At 34.4% G+C, this 18,701-nt stretch overlaps 1 pseudogene; it reads left to right on the plus strand.

Annotated features, from left to right (window-relative positions):
• Positions 1-5,473: 5,473 nt before the first annotated feature.
• On the plus strand, positions 5,474-16,858 carry LOC141696243 (superoxide dismutase [Cu-Zn], chloroplastic-like; annotated as a pseudogene).
• Positions 16,859-18,701: the final 1,843 nt, after the last annotated feature.

Below are 18,701 nucleotides of genomic sequence, written 5' to 3' on the forward strand. Positions count from 1 at the left end.
TTGTTCATCTTTTTCCAACTCAAGCTCATAAGTTTTTAGAATTCTATACAGTCTCTCAAAAGTAAATTCCTTGTAATCTTGAGAATTTTTAAGAGAGACAGTCATGGGCTTCCATTCTTTTGGTAGAGATCTAAGGAATTTCAGGTTTGAATCCTTTTTCTGATAGACTCTTCCATGCAGCTTTAGTGCATTTAGTAGTTTTTGAAATCTACTAAAGATATCACTCAAAGATTCCCTTACGGGAATCACAAACTAAATCAGATACGTAATGGATATGTGAAGACAGCTGATCAGGCTATCAACACCAGACGGCTCCAACTGCCATCCCATAAGCCTGTTCCGAAACTCAGAGACTAGCTAGGTCTCTGACCTGCTAGACTAATCGATTATGTAATGTGCGCAACCGAGTTAGCCTCTTATGCCACCTCAATAGGCCACTCTGGCCCCTATGTATCCAATATATGATCGTTTTATCCAGTTTTCAAATCATTTATACCTATCTCAGTTTGAAATCGTTCATTAAAAGCACGCGTAAAAACTGGTTCACAAATCATTATCATTCGAGATAGGTACCTTTCGAAATTACTTTTCCCTAAAACAGATTTAAAATAATGAGTTATAATTACGGGGATACGAAACTTAAAATGTTTATGTTCCTGTATGAGAATAAAATAATAGTTTATCCATATATACTGAACCATAAAAGAATGGTCAGGGTACTTGCCTTGCAATGCTTTACAGAAACCCTAGGTAGCTTTTACGCTAACTTCGGTCCTTGCGAGACTCGACTGGGATCTACAGTAACCGAATTGTTGGAATTATATCGCAGCGGAGGCATGGTAAAACACTTTTACACATATAAAATCCAAATAAAAGCATATAAATCGTGGTAAAAACATAGGGATCGATTACTAACCTTTAATATGCGATCCAAAAGTAACGATCGGAGATCCTTAGCAGCTGCTCCTCAAACGTGAAGCACTCCACCGGTATCCCCCAAGAAAACGACGTTAGGGAGGAGAAGGTGGAGAGAATTAGGTTTTATAAAATTTTTTGGGGTTTTGGGTTAGAATAAAAATAGGGTTTATAATAGTATATTTATAGACAAAATTTTCAGCTGAAATTTTTCCATAAATATTATTATTATTATCCCATTTATTATTCTCATTAATAATTAAAACACCTTTTAATTATTAATCCTTTTTCTAAACACTTTAGAAATAATTTTCTCTCTTGATTTAATTTCCAAAAAATTAAATCCTTAATTAATAATATTAAGAACTTTTCTTAATTAATTTATAATCAATTAAATCTCATTTAATCAATTATTAAATTTGCCAATTAATTATTTATTTCATAAATAAATAATTATTAGCCATTATTAATTAATTCCTCCACCATTAAGTCATTCTCTTTTATGGTGTAACCATGTAGGTTCAATATTAAGCCGGTAGTAGAAATAAATAATAAAAAAACTATTTTATCATTATTTATATAAATTCTCTAATTTATTAAATATGATTAATTAATTAATCACATTTATTCTACATCATGAGGGATACTTCTCAGCATATCGCGACTATCCGGATAATATGAATTCACAACTTAGAATACCAAGAACCTATTCAGTGAATAGTTACCGTACAATAAACTCCTTTTACCCTACAATGTCCTGATTAAATACAAGACATGGATCTCGTGTCAAACCTATCTAATTTAATCACTTGCTTACCATTTACTATGCTCAGTTCTATGTAAATTAGAAACTCCTTTCTAATTTCATTCACTCTGGCCAGAGATTCCTGAACTAGCATAAGTGGATTAGCCTTGAACATTCGCTTCCTTCACTGGAAGGGGTAGATCCTTTATTGATCATACACTATCTTCGTGTACAAATTCCTATACCCAGTAGAGCCCTAATAATTGTCCCTGGAGACTAAGAACTAAACCAAAGCATAGTTCAGTGTACACAAGATGACTATGATGACCTCAAGTCTAAGGATACTTGTACAACTATCACTATGTGAACAACTGTTGACACGTGAGTGAACTCCATCAGTTGTTCAGCTGTGCGAGTCATGTTTAGTGAACTTATTCTATAATAAGCACCTACATACTAGCTATAGTGTCACCACATAAATGTCTATGAGAACAGACATCCTTCATAATGAAGCAAGCATAGTATGTACCGATCTTTGCGGATTATTAATTACCAGTTAGTAATCCTATGATCAAGAACTATTTAAGTTTAGAGTTATCATCTTTTAGGTCTCACTATTATGATCTCATCATAATCCATAAAAGCACCTTATTCAGTAAATATGCTGAGGTTTCCAATGCGTAACCCCATAGGAATACTGGAAGATTTGCATAGCTCATCATGGACCGAACTATGTCTAACAAAGTTCAACTTCTCCTTTCAGATACCAATCTGGAGGAGTCCACTGGGAGACTATACCATTTACTTTGAGATAATCCAGAAACTCTCCATTCAAGTATTCACCACCTCGATCTAACCGAAGAATTATAATACTATGTTTGGTTTGTTTCTCCACTTCATACTTATACTCTTTAAACTTTTCAAAGGCTTCAGACTTGTGTTTCATCAAACACATATCCGAATCTAGATCTATCATGAAAGTAATGAAGTATGAAAATCCACCCATGGCTTGCTTAGACATTGGTCCACATACATCTGTGTGTACCATTCCTAGCAAATTTGCAATCCTCTCTCCATGTCTTCTAAATGGAGACTACAGTGCCACTATAAAGTGAAATTTTCATCATCCCTTTTCTTTTATTAGTTTGTTCAATCTGAAGTAAATTATGTCACATATATACAGACCATTATTTAAAGCACCACGTCCATAAAGAATATTATCTCTAAGAATAGAACATTCATTATTCTTAATAATAAATGAAAAACCATCCAAATCCAACATAGGGATAGAAACAATATTCCTCACGATAGTGGGAACGTAATAACAATTATTCAAAATAATAGTCTTGCCCTTAGGCATATGTAAACTAAATGATCCTACAGCTATGGCCGCAACCCTTGCTCCATTGCCCATACGTAGAATCACCTCATATTTTTCAAGATTCCTACTTCCCTTTAGTCCTCGCAACAAATTACAGATATGAGAACCACAGGCGGTATCTAATACCCAAGTAGAAATTTGATTTAATGACATATTCACTTCTATCATGAACATACCTGAATCAGAAGCGGTAGTCTCACTACCCTTCTTCTTCTTCAATTCTACAAGGTAAACCTTGCAGTTCCTCTTCCAGTGCCCCACCTTGTTACAGTGAAAGCAAACAACTTTGCTCTTGGGGTCTTCAGCTTTTGGTGGAACCGGCGTTTTCTCACCTACTTTCTTCTTCTTGGAAGGGTTCCTCTTCCTTTTCTTAGGATTGGAACCTTCATCAATTAGAAGAACAAAACTCTTCTTGGGGGAAAATTTGATTCCGCAGTCTTCAACATGTTGTGGAGTTCAGGCAGGCTGACATCCAACTTATTCATGTGAAAGTTCACAACAAACTGCGAGAACGAACTCGGAAGTGATTGCAAGACAAAGTCTTGGCTCAGCTCCCCATCCATGGCAAAACCAAGTTGTCCAAGACGTTCAATCAAATTGATCATCTTAAGTACATGGTCATTCACATATGTTCCCTCAGATATCCTACAACCGAACAACTCCTTCGATATCTCATATCGAGCTGTCCTCCCTGCCACATCATACAACTCTTGTAGATGGATGAGGATAGTGTGAGAATCCATATGCTCATGTTGCTTCTATAGCTCAATGTTCATGGGAGCTAGCATGATGCATTGAGCAACATTTGCATCATCTATCCACTTACGATACATAACATGTTCATCATTATGCGCATCGCTAGCAGGTTTAGTAGGCTTAGGTGAGTCAATCACGTATTCCAGCTTCTCAATCCTGAGAACAATTCTCAAGTTTCGAAGCCAGTCAGCATAATTAGGACCAGTCAATTTGTGAGCATCCAGTATGCTCCTGAGTGATAGTGCAAAAGACATAACGTACAAAGTAAATCTGTAAATGATAAACATATAACAACACTTAGCAAATATTCGATTTCATTTTAAAACACTATATGAATCGGGTCTTTATTCATAAGTGGCTCCCACTAGTTTATCTAATTTATTCAACCCCCTACGTGAAAAATTAAGCATTCATAATGCTAGTGGGAATAGGGATCCTACATTCCATTACACAACCCCGGCTGTGGCACGAAACGCCATATAATGTTCAATAGGCAGACAACTCTTGTCAATTACATCTAATGTTATTCCCTAATCAAACTTTAGCCTCTTGATTAATTGAGTCATGGCTGTGGCACGACAAACTCAATATTCTAAGTCAAGTCTAACCCAACATTCCATACAATTGAATCAGTCCCCAAAGGCCCACGGCTGTGGCACGTACCGACCTTTAGATTCTAATTCAATGTATACATCTCTATGTAATAGACAAGTATTTTTTATTTCGAAATCAAAGCCCTCGGCTGTAGCACGAACCGACAATGATTCAAAAATAAGAACTACTTTCTATCATGTTGGAAGGCTATGACCGACACAAGCCCGTTGTGTCATTGGCCAATTACTACTTGATATTATTTAATTTTAGAGGGATTATATTACGTTACAATCATAATCATATTATAAAGAGATTCTTCCTTTTAAATTAAATATTTCAAATCAATAATCGATAATCAGATGATTCCCAGATCGGGTGGAGCATTGTCAAGAGGCGTCACTTAATGACCCTTTCTTACAAATAAAAATCTGTTGTTGACAGAATCATCCTTTCTCTCATATCGAAAATTCATATTCAATTATGTGTTTCATAAACACAAGAATCTCATGATTGTATTCATAATATTATTATTAAGGTTATGAAACAATTTCATTATACTAGGTTGTCTAACAAACGCCTTATGTTCATTTAAGTTCACCTAAATCTATCATCGCATGATAAACTAAGCATATATCACATATATAAACATGAATAAACATCAAGGTAGGCATGTTATATCATCTAGCATATTGGTCTAAGCTTTATACATCTCTATGTATCACATGAAGCATTTAAAAGCAGTTAAAACAGTTAAAAACAACTTTAAAACACTTTTAGAAATATAAACAGTTCAAAACTTTTATATAAACTAAAATTGATAACTCCATTAGATCCGTCTCGGAAAAACGAATCTAACGGTATATTGCACGCCTCAAACGGAGTTACGAAACTCCCAGAAAATCATTTTAATGTGGACAGTCGGGCTGTAACGCATTACAGGAACGCGTTACAAGCCCTGTAACGCATTCCGGTGATGCGTTACAACCCTTTTAACCAATTAAAAGGTGTAACGCATTCCGTGAATGCGCCACAGGGTGTAATGCATTCCCGGAATGCGCGACACCCCTTTTTTCCTGCCTACGATGCACGCGCCGTACTACCGCTTCTGCCGCCTGCCTTCTGACATCTGTGCTCACTACAAGAAAAAGGTTAATAGACATCGTACATTAGACATCGGTTATGTTTGCCACTGATGTTAAAAGAATTTATAACATCATCCCGTGTTTTTCTGATGTCATTGTAATTCGAAGACAACAGTTATTTTAAAACCGATGTCTAAAGTTACCTAAAAAAATTTCAATTCGCGCCCATCTTTATATTTCCCCCCTTAGTCAAAATTTTCCCCCATTATCCTAAAATTTCACCCCGCTCATTAGCCAATATTTTGGTTCCCCCATTATTTTCCCTCTTCGGACATAAAAATTCCTCACCATCTCTCTCTTAGCACTCCTCTCTCTCTCTCTCGACTAAACACTCCTCTACCCCGTTCACTTTCACCTCGACAGCTCACTTCACCATCGGAATTCCACTCATCTCACCTCTTCTCACCATCGCACCTTCGCTCACCATCTCTCTGTGTTCATCATCTCAATTCAGCTAAAGCTCGGTTGTTAAGCGTTGTAAGCTTATCTCATCTTTATTCTCAAATCGAACTAGTGTTCTCCACATTAAGAAAAAATTATAAATTGGGATTTTTTTATTCAAAACCCTAATTTATTAAATTGGGTTTTTTCAAATCGGAACCTTAATTTGATTATATGTCCTGTGTATGGTGCTTTTATTTAATTCAATGTATTTTGGAGTTATTAATTCTTTTTAATTTTTTGTATATATACTTGACCGTTTTCTGCATATGGTAGTGGATTTAATCTTTAGGTATTCACTTGATTAAGTTGGATTAGAAGTTGCATTGTGTTACTCATTGGTTTATGCTTTTGTATTTGTATGTTATATGATTTAATTTTTAAGTTAAATTGTGTTTGTCAATTTGGGGATACTACGAATGGGTGTATGTCCAAAGGTTGGATTTTTTATGTTTTTGTAGCTTTGGTAGGCATTTTTGTGTTTTTCTGTTGGCTAATTATATGATTTTGTTGTAATTTTGGTTGAATGTGATGTGGAACTGCAGGACCACATTTCAATCCGGAAGGATTCACACACGGTGCTCCTGAAGATGAAGTCCGTCATGCGGGTGACCTGGGAAACTTTATTGTTAATGCCGATGGTAATGGACTATTCTATTACTCTGGTTAGATTGGTTATTACGGGCTAGTATTTATAATATAAATTTGACAGATTAGTGTATTTAACCTTGAAATAGCTTTGAGGAAGTCAATTACGTGCCTTAATTAGTATTCCAATATTGCTCTTTATTCCTCAAAACAAATGATAAGAATCTTTCCAGGGCTCTCTATTGTGTGAAACTAAGATGATGAGAATTATGCTCATGATTAACTTTGAGCACTAATTAGGGTCCATATTATGGGTTCCAATCAAATTATTGTTTATAAACTTATCCTTACTGATACATTTTCCTTCTATGTAATAAATGCAGGTATGGCAGAAGCAACAATTGTCAATACATAGGTATTTCTCTAGACCTTGGTAATTTTACACTTTGCTATGTTCTAATTCATTCTTAGTTATACTTGAGTGGGAACTTAGTGGGCCAAATGCAGTAATTGGAAGAGCCTTGGATGTTCATGAACTTGAGGATGACCTCAGAAAGGGTAATATTTTATTTTTCTCATTTTGAACTTCTGCCTTGCATGCCTGATATAATGATATGTGAATGTTATGTATAGGAAATTAGGAATGGATTCAATATATCTTCTGTGTGCAAAGATTTGTTTATTCCATGTTCTCACTTGCATTTGTTTATCTATTTAGGTGGTCATGAGCTTAGCCTTTCCACTGGCAATGCAGGAGGTAGACTGGCATGTGGTATGTAATAAGCAAACTCCATTATTTCTCATTACAAATATATTATTACTTTTGCCTTGCATTCTCCTTGTGTAGATAGTACATGGTATAGATTGTGTTGTGTTATATTCTGATATAATGAATAGTTATTTGACAGAATTCGAGTCGACTACTATAAAAGTCATATCAGTTTTAGAATATGTTTGTGTTATAATGCATGCATTTTGGGCTAAATTGAAGGGACGTTTATTAACGCGATGTGCATATTCAAGGAGAGATCGACTAAGTATGTTATAATTATAGTTTGTTTTTCACAAAAATTCAGGATTTTTTTGTACTTTCTTCTGACCTTATAATTTAAAACAAATATTTTTGAATGAGCCATTGAATTGTGAAAAATACCAAATCTATTGATATGTGGATGTGACAAAGTTCAATGAGGATGATACACACATCAAATGCACATAGTCATTTGCCTTTGATCATATCTAAGCTTTGAATCATCCCTGATTTATTAATGACTTAATATATATATATATATATATATATGTATACTGCTAGAGCTCATCCATTCAAAAGTTTTGGCACGACATGGTTATATCTTATATGTGCTTCATTAGATATTCTTTGTGTTGAGATGATTTGTAGACATTAATCATCCCAAGTCCCTAAACTAACAGTTCTTGTGCCTTTATATCAGTAATGGGCTTGTTGGACAGAGCTCCCCTGGATTTAGGCATATTAAGCAAATAGTAAGTATGTCTTGTTTGTCTCTGTGTAAGTCTCTTGTAAGTCTCTGTATAATAGTATGTCTTGTTTGTCTTTTTTTTTACTTGGTCTCTTGTAAGTCTCTGTATAATAGTATGTCTTGTTTGTCCTTTTTTTACTTACACAGTCACTGTCTCTATCCTTATTCATTAATGTTGAGTTCTTATAATTAATCGTGATCATCTAATATGATTTATGCTAATGTATTTGTGATGATGATGTTACAAATGGGTTTTTCTTTGATTATGTTTTATTGGGGTTTTGTTGTTTAGGATCTGTTTGTTGTTTATAATTAATCTTGATCATCTAAAATTCATACTTCTTTGAAATATTTGCTAAAAGTGCTGATTTAAATGGAGTTTTAAAGCTAACTCTAATGTTGCGGGCAGAGTTAGAATTACCTTTACTTTTCATTCTTTTTCTGGGTTCTGTTTTTGTTCTTATGGTTCTATCTCCTTATTTGTAATTGCTATTTTATTTCGAGTCGGGAGTCAGGATTGTACATAACTAGGCAACACTGGTAATTACGCATGCATATCATCTTATGCTCTGCGCTGTTCCAAACCCATGTTTAATACAATCAGTCTAATCAGCTGAAAGAAGCATACACCTGGGAATCCGCATTGTTTTAATTTACTAATTTATTTTGATGCATACAGCCCCAAAACATAGTACCAGCCGCTCCTGCTAAAGAGCTTGCAAACCCTGCAACATAGAGGAAGAAAAAGAATCTCTAGAAGGTTTAACATACTGCTCATCAGTTTCGAAATGTACTAATCTAGTCTGTCTTCCTACTGAGGTTTCTTAACAATAGACTTTATATATGGATTGCACATGTACTAAGGTTTATAATGTGTTGCAAAAACAGCTTACTAGTGCAAACAACTTTGTATCATAATAGGGGGAACTATTGTGACTCATGATTTGGTTGATCCGATCTTGCTAAAAATCCTGTAAATATTTCATCAAAGAATCCTTGTAATTTGCACTGGCAGTGTAGAATTTCAAATATATATTATTCTCAGATCTTCCCATTGCAGCATCCTATTCAAAAACAGAAATAGTGTTGAAATACTCAGATGCAAACACGCATTTTAATAAATTAATATTCATATCAAAAAAATAATTGTACATCACTTTTAATGAATAAATACTGATATCTCAAAAGCAATTGTACATCACTTTTAAAGAAGAAAAAGTGATGTTAAAAAAGTTAATGTACATCGCTTTTTTAAAAAATACTGATGTCAAAGACTGACATTTTCAAGTCTAAATGGTACATAGACATCACTTTGATTAGGATAAAACTGATGTCTATGTTCCACTATAGACATCACCCTTTACTTAAGAAATTGATGTTTAATATCTTAGTTTACATCACAGAAATGAAATTATTCGATGTCTATGTGAAAAAAAACATAACTCATTATATGTTTAATATGTTGTAATAGGTGTATTTTATTTATAAAATTATTTATTTCTAACATTTTTTGTAAAAAAACAATGCATGGACATCAGCTTTTTTTCCAGAAACGATGTCTAATCGAGTAAAGACATCGGGTTTTAACCGATGTCTAGAATAGACATCACCGACATCAACATCGGTTGCTAAACAACATAGACATCGGCCAAAAACCGATGTCTATCGGCCAAGCGCTTGTCTGTCTTCTTTCTTTCCGTGCCATTCAGCACCAGCACACACAACAAAATAGCAGCACACACAATATATATATATATATATACAACAGATTATATATATACATATATTTTATTACGAATTTAATTAAAACAACTTCAAAAATTCATAATAAATAATCCATACATCATAAAATTATGAGAAAAATACCCAGACGATCTACAACACTTGTAGAACCCAGATCAACATTCAAAATTATTATGAGAAACGATTTCTCATCAGACAAAATTAATCCATAATATAACTTGTAAAAATCATAATTAATTCATACAAGCACATAAAATTCTGAAATTTTTACCACAGATCTATATGCATACAACCTATGCTCTGATACCATTGTTGGAATTATATCACAGCGGAGGCATGGTAAAACACTTTTACACATATAAAATCCAAATAAAAGCATATAAATCGTGGTAAAAAGATAGGGATTGATTACTAACCTTTAATATGCGATCCAAAAGCAACGATCGGAGATCCTTAGCAGCTTCTCCTCAAACGTGAAGCACTCCACCGGTATCCACCAAGAAAACGACGTTAAGGAGGAGAAGGAGGTGGAGAGAATTAGGTTTTATAAATTTTTTTGGGGTTTTGGGTTAGAATAAAAATAGGGTTTATAATAGTATATTTATAGGCAATATTTTCAGCTGAAATTTTTCCATAAATATTATTATTATTATCCCATTTATTATTCTCATTAATAATTAAAACACCTTTTAATTATTAATCCTTTTTCTAAACACTTTAGAAATAATTCTCTCTCTTGATTTAATTTCCAAAAAATTAAATCCTTAATTAATAATATTAAGAACTTTTCTTAATTAATTTATAATCAATTAAATCTCATTTAATCAATTATTAAATTTGCCAATTAATTATTTTTTTCATAAATAAATAATTATTAGCCATTATTAATTAATTCATCCACCATTAAATCATTCTCTTTTATGTTGTGACCCTGTAGGTTCAATATTAAGCCGGTAGTAGAAATAAATAATAATAAAACTATTTTATCATTATTTATATAAATTCTCTAATTTATTAAATATGATTAATTAATTAATCACATTTATTCTACATCGTGAGGGATACTTCTCAGCATATCGTGACTATCCGGATAATATGAATTCACTGCTTAGAGTACCAAGAACCTATTCAGTGAATAGTTACCGTACAATAAACTCCTTCTACCCTACAATGTCCTGATTAAATACAAGGCATGGATCTCGTGTCAAGCCTATCTAATTTAATCACTTGCTTACCATTTACTATGTTCAGTTCTATGTAAATTAGAAACTCCTTTCTAATTTCATTCACTCTGGCCAGAGATTCCTGAACTAGCATAAGTGGATCAGCCTTGAATATTCGCTTCCTTCACTGGAAGGGGTAGATCCTTTATTGATCATACACTATCTTCGTGTACAAATTCCTATACCCAGTAGAGCCCTAATAATTGTCCCTGGAGACTAAGAACTAAACCAAAGCATAGTTCAGTGTACACAAGATGACTATGATGACCTCAAGTCTAAGGATACTTGTACAACTATCACTATGTGAACAACTGCTGACACGTGAGTGAACTCCATCAGTTGTTCAGCTGTGCGAGTCATGTTCAGTGAACTTATTCTATAATAAGCACCTACATACTAGCTATAGTGTCACCACACAAATATCAATGAGAACAGACATCCTTCATAATGAAGCAAGCATAGTATGTACCGATCTTTGCGGATTATTATTTATCAGTTAGTAATCCTATGATCAGGAACTATTTAAGTTTAGAGTTATCATCTTTTAGGTCTCACTATTATGATCTCATCATAATCCATAAAAGCTTTACTCTAAACTATAGTATATCTTATTTAAACACTTAAATAGATAGAGCCCGTAATAAAAACAAAACAAGTCTTTTATTAATATCAATAAAATCAAAACAGATTACATAAAAGTTATTCCTAAATCCTAATACATGATTGGACTTAGGACATATTCCTTTCACGAATACCCTAATTAGTTATACCGACATGCTTGATATCCTTGAATCCTAAATAACCCAATCCGATAACCCGACTCGTATAATATATATACACATAATCATGTAATCGATATTCACAATAAGGGTAAAATGTTTTATATCGTAAATCACGTTTCTCGTATTTTAAAATAAATTTTAGAAAAAATTTGATAGCGACTCCTCTATTTATAAGCCTACCCGTCGAAACATAATCGACGTCAATTCCCAATAAAACACAATACAATTTTTACAATTAAATAACTAGTTACGTACGGAAGTAATCATACATACCATTTTATTTATTTTATTAATTCAGGACTCATAACGCATCATCACGGTCCACCGTTGACTCACCGAAGTTCATCGTTAACGGCGGTAAAATTTATGGGTACCCGATATATTTCGGGTTTCCAACGCAAATTTCACAGATTTAATCTAATTATTTCCCGCACGAAAAATACGATTATTTCATGAAATCAATCAATAAAAGTTCCTGCATAAATAAAAAAAAAAAGAAATCAGAAAAATCCAATCACGGCCCAACATGCCCAACAACAGGAAACAGAACAAGCCCAACAGAGAAGACAACACAGAACAACCACCAACACGGCCACGTGCCGCCACACACAAAACACACACACATGCACACACTCACACTGAACACACACACAAGCAAATATATGCATACAAGAATATATATATATATATATATATATATATATATATGTATATCAACAAGAATCAGAACCAGCCATGTCAGAAAAATAAGCGGCGGCTCACCGGAAAACAAGAACAACGGTGGCGAACGAACGACGGGGAAACAGGAGAGAGAGAGAGACTGAGATTTCGAGAGAGAGAGAGAGAGAAAGAAAGAAATCGATAGAGAGATGAGCGGAGAGATTGAATAGAGTGATTGATGTTTATCAGCAAAACATGAGTCACCCGCTCTGTTACCCAGTACCGTCGCGTGTCTTTTAATAAGACACATGTCGGTTTTATCATGACCGTATCGAATTCTGATTTATTTTAACATTATAACGAGTACTGCGGTAAACAATGATTTATCGAAATAGAACCAAAATAGTTTTAAAATTTTATAAATATCCTGAAAGTAATAAGATATAAATCTCGAAATTTTTAAAACACTTTTGAAACGCGCAACATACACGCAATTAACGATTTAACGAACAAACGTGCGGGTGAATTTAATACCAAAAATTTCCAAAATAATTTTAAAATTCTCGAAATATTCCAAACTTAATAAAATAAGAGTTTCATAATTTTTGAAGCATCCTGGAATTAAATACTAATTTTACAAATAAATGTAATCAGAAAATCATTTAAACATAAATAATTACTGAAAAATTGATTTATAAATTATATAAAATCCCAAAAATAACTATTGAAATTATAAAATCATAAAAATAATTTTAGAGACAATCCAAATATTTATGTAAATAAATCTTCAATAAAACCACTTTTAAAAGTAAAAGCAAATCAATACAGCACAATAATTAATTACGCAAATAAACCCGGTACACCAATAACCACACACAAATAATAATAACAACACCCAGCTGTAAAAACCAATACACATACTTTATATAATTAATTATTTAACAACTACACTTTTAAATCATACAAAATATACGAGTCGTTATATCCATCCCCCCTTAAAAAGATTATGTCCTTAGAATCTTACTTAACTAAATAAATGAGGATATTTATTAAGCATGTCTGATTCTAATTCCCAAGTAGACTCTTCTACTCGAGAATTTCTCCAAAGTACTTGCACTATGGGGATTGACATATTTCTAAGGACTCTCTCTTTACGATCTAAAATCAGGATTGGTTGTTCCAGATAGGATAAATCTGGCTGAAGCTCGATCAGTTCATACTCTATAAATTGATTCAAATCAGGAATATATGGCTTCAACATGGATACGTGGAACACATTACGAATGTCCTGCAATTGCGGCGGGAATGCTATCTCGTAAGCGACTTTCCCTATTTTCTTCAATACTTCAAATAGTCCTATATACCTTGGGTTGAGCTTACCTTTCTGACCAAATCGAACTAATCCTTTCCAGGGTGATACTTTCAACAATATTAGTGATCCCACTTTGAAGTTCATATCTTTTCGATGTAATTCCGCGTTCTTTCTCTGTCTATCCTGGGCTGCTTCCAACCTTTTTCGAATCAACACCACTGCATCTTTGGTTTGCTGAACTAGCTCAGGACCTAGCACTTTCTTCTCTCCTACATCATCCCAATATAATGGTGATCTACATTTACATCCATACAGGGCTTCATAAGGTGGCATTCCAATGCTGGCATGATAGCTATTGTTTTATAATAATTCAATTAAAGGTAAGTGCTCATCTCAATTTCCCTTAAAATCCAAAACACAAACTCTTAACATATCTTCTATTATCTGGATGGTTCTCTCACTCTGATCGTCTGTCTGATGATGATAGGCGGTACTCATATTCAGTTTGGTTCCTAGACATTCTTCAAACTTGGTCCAAAACCTTGAATTGAATCTTGGGCCTCGATCTGATACAATGGACACAAGAACTCCATGCTTGGTTACTATTTCATCCAAAAACAACTTAACTAACTTTTCTATAGAATATCTTTCGTTGATCGGGAGGAAATCTGCTGACTTTGTCCATCGGTCGATGATCACCCAAATAGCATCATGATTAGCTTTCATCTTTGGCAATCCCACTACAAAATCCATTGCAATCTCTTCCCAATTCTATTGAGGAATCTCTAAGGGTTGTAACAATCCACTTGGCCTTTCATTTTGGCTTTTACCGTCTGGCACACGTGACATTTGCTAACCCAATTTGCAATATCTTTCTTTAATCCTGGCCACCAGAAGTTTTTCTTCAAATCTTGATACATTTTAGTGATCCCAGGGTGGATAGAAAACTGAGAATTATGCGCTTCGTGTAAAACTTCATTCTTCAGTTCCGTCACATTGGGAATCCGAATTCTGGAAGAGATTCTAAACATACCTTGGTTATCCTTTTGGGTGCACAGTTCTTCTCCTGTCAGGTTATCCAATTATTTCTCCCTAACTCCTTCTTGACACCTTTTTATCTTATCCATTAATGTTGGCTGAAACGTAGTCTCATATAGTTGCTCCTTACCTTTTCTTAGTACTTGAACTTCGATTTCCATATTTTCCAAGTCACATGCTAACTCTTCCGCAATCTGAACCATATTTAGTCTCTCTTTTCTGTTCAAGGCATCATCCACCACATTGGCCTTACCTGGGTGATAGTTATTAGAATAGTCGTAATCCTTGTTTAACTCCAACCATCTTCTCTATCTCATGTTCAAGTCCTTCTGAGTGAATATATACTTCAAGCTCTTATGATCCGTGTAAATATCATACTTTTCTCCATACAAATAATGTCTCCACAATTTCAATGCAAAAACTATAGCTGCCAGCTCGAGGTCATGGACTGGATACTTCTGTTCATGAGGTTTTAATTGTCTGGAGGCATAGGCGATGACTTTATCGTGTTTCATTAGTACACAACCTAAACCTTTCAAAGAAGCGTCACTATAAATCACAAAGTTTCCCGTCTCATCTGGCAATGCTAGTACTAGAGCGGACACTAGTTTTTTCTTCAGTTCTTGGAAGCTTTCTTCTCACTTCTCTTTTTCTTGCAGTCAATACATTCCTTATACAGAGACAACCAATCCATGCCTACAATAACATCGAATTACCCTAACTTAAAAGGTATTAGATCGGTGAAAAAAGAATGACCTGAAATCTCTATGGAACACTTAGGGCAGAATTGGCTTACAGGTACTTTATCTTGATCAGCCACCTCTATGGTCAAAGGTTCATCTAAGTCTTCTAACATTAATTACATTTTATTTACACAGTTCATGGATATGAAAGATTTAGACGCTCCTGAATCAAACAGAACATTAACAGGCACATAATTAAGAGAAAGTGTACATACAACTACATCGGAATCCTGAGTTGTAGATTTCTTAGTCATTTTAAAAGTTCTAGCTCTGGTTGTACTTTTTGCTGGTCCTTGAGATGCACTTCTTCCTACACTGCCCTGGGTAACTGATCTGCAATTCCTAGCAATATGCCCAACTTTGCCGTAGTTGAAATAGGTTACTCCTTGATTCTCAGATTTACACTCAGTGGAATAAAGACCATCCTGGCCACACTTAAAACAATTGACGTTCTCTCTGCACTGACCACTATGCTTCTTTCCACATGTCTTACAATCGATCACCGGCTTGCTGGACTTTGTCGGAGTAGAACTGACTGAGGTAGTACTGGGCCTAGCTTGTGGGAAATTCTTCCTCCTGAATTTCCTGTCTTTATTCTATCCAAACCATCGCTGAAACTTCTGACTTACTCCTTCTTGTTCTGACTTTGCAGGCCCACCTTCAAACTTCCTTTTCTTCTCACCTCTTTCCTTAGCAGCTAATCTCTGGTCACTTTCTATTACTAAGGCAGCCTGGACTACCGAAGTATATATCTTGAGTTGTAGAGCTACAACTCAGCTCATAATCTCTGGCTTCAATCCTTGTTGAAACCGCTTCACTCTCTGAGCTTCCGAACTTGCATACTCTGGTGCTATACGAGACAACTACGTGAACTTGTCTTCATACTCTGTGACACTCCTGTCTCCTTGCTTCAACTCTAAAAACTCCATCTCCATCTGATTCTGGAGAAAATCCGAAAAATATTTTTCCAAGAACAGTTATGTGAATGGGGTCCAGGAAATAGGACCTTCTCCTTCCAATACTTGCGTAGACTCCCACCAATAATTCGAATTATTCTTCAGAAAATAACTAGCATAGTCTGTCTTCAAATCCTCATTCACCTTGGTGAGTGCAAAAGCCTTCTCCATTTCCTTCAACCAGATCCTGGTAGCAACATGATCTACTTCACCTTTGAATTCTTGGGGTTTCACAGCCTGGAAAGACTTAAAACTAACAGCTTGGGTTGTCCCCTCATCTGGTGTTGCTGTTGGATTTGCAACTGCTGCTGTAAGATTTGCTGCTGCTGTTGTTGTATGAGCTAATGTTGTTGTTGTTGCTGCTGAAATTGTTGTTGTTACTGCTGGAATTACCGTTGTTGTTGGGCCAGCTAAGTAGACTACTGAAATAACAAACCTATCAATTCACTCATGGAGGGATCCCCAGCAGATCCGTTGTTGGGTTGAGAATTCTTCTAAAGTGGCATTCTCCAGAAACATAGCAGTCATATATAAGAAAATGGATTGCTCCAAACATTTTATACATATGTATCAGGAGATTGCTGCCACTAAGACAATATCCTCATCCTCATTTAATTGGATCCATCCTGAGTGAATGATTTTATTCTAGAAATACCAGCAACAGAAGCAACAATAATAGTAACAACAATAATAACAACGCACAAGTATATGAAAACTAAACAAAATAATAAGCAACAACAATACATCAACCATACAGAAATCCAACTGATACAACTGATATCCAACTACTAAACCATCCGAGTACACAATAAAATTGGCTGATATAACAGCCTCCAACTACTACAAACTACAGATATAAAGAAAACAACTACAGAAGTCCTGAAGAACCAAGTCTGAGCTCTGTCTAACACTGCTGCAACTCTGCTCTAACCACTGCCACTGCCACCAATCGAGCCTAACTCGAACACCAACCAGTTAACCGAGTCCTACTACTGAATGGCCCTAAACTCAGAGTTAATCAAAAGGTCAATAGACCTAGCTCGCTCAACAGCAGTCCAAGTCAAAGTCCTCACACGGGCTTGGATATCGGGTGAGGGAACATGGATGCCTTGAAAGGGTCCAACTGGTACTTGATCAATGTAATATCCTAACATAGTGTGTAATTATTTTTATCAATAAATAATTAATATGTGATTATTATATGATTTTTGGTGAATTATCTGATGATTGGTGTTGATATGTGGATTTATATATGTGGTAAAGTATCAATATGTTAATTTTATTATTTCCAGAATAAAATATAGATAATTGTGATATTTTTTCTGGTAACTTTTGGACTGTTATATGATTTTATAATGATTTATGAATTTATTAATTATTTTTTGAATAATTATGAAACTATTTTATAAAGCCGGGAATCGTCCAACATCAACTGTTTTTGCATTTTTACAACCCGAAACTCTTCGGAAAACTCATTCCTAAACTAATCTGATTATTCCGAATATTTTCCATGTTGTGACTTTTTCAATCCGGAGTACGGTTTGACCCGTACGCATCCGGGCGTAAATTTTTTGATACAATAACCATTTCGATAACATTATCTTCATATAAAGTGTTTTATAAGAAGCCCAATTTTGATAATTATCCAAAAGTTTAATAATTATCCAAAAGTTTTGATAATTATCCAAAATAGGTTGATATTTATCCAAAACATTATCCAATCAGATCATTTTTGTAGTTATTTAGCGGCTAAGTAACTTATTTTTTCATCCAATACGATCCAACGCGTATTAATATTCTATATATATAAATAGCCTATTTCTTATTTCATTTTATTCGTATAATCATAATCAACCAGTAAAAACCGATAAAATACAGAGAAAACCCTAATTAATCGTCGCGTTCTTGAAAATCAAACTCACAAACGAAGGCGTTATTGAATTCAGAATCAAGCATGTCATATATCAAATCGAAGCTCTCGAAAAGTTCTTTCATAATCAATCACCCATTTCAGTGCAGAAATCAAGGTGATTTTATTATTTAATTATTTTAATTTGAATTATTTAATGATTAAAATAGGAATTTTTGTTCTTGATGTTGTTTGTGTGATTTGATGCTTCAACCATGTAGATATTTTCTTCCTGATCATTTTGGTATATTATACGATGAATTAGAAGTTCAAT

This window comes from Apium graveolens, chromosome 2 (assembly GCF_009905375.1).
Source record: "Apium graveolens cultivar Ventura chromosome 2, ASM990537v1, whole genome shotgun sequence".
Taxonomy (NCBI): domain Eukaryota; kingdom Viridiplantae; phylum Streptophyta; class Magnoliopsida; order Apiales; family Apiaceae; genus Apium; species Apium graveolens.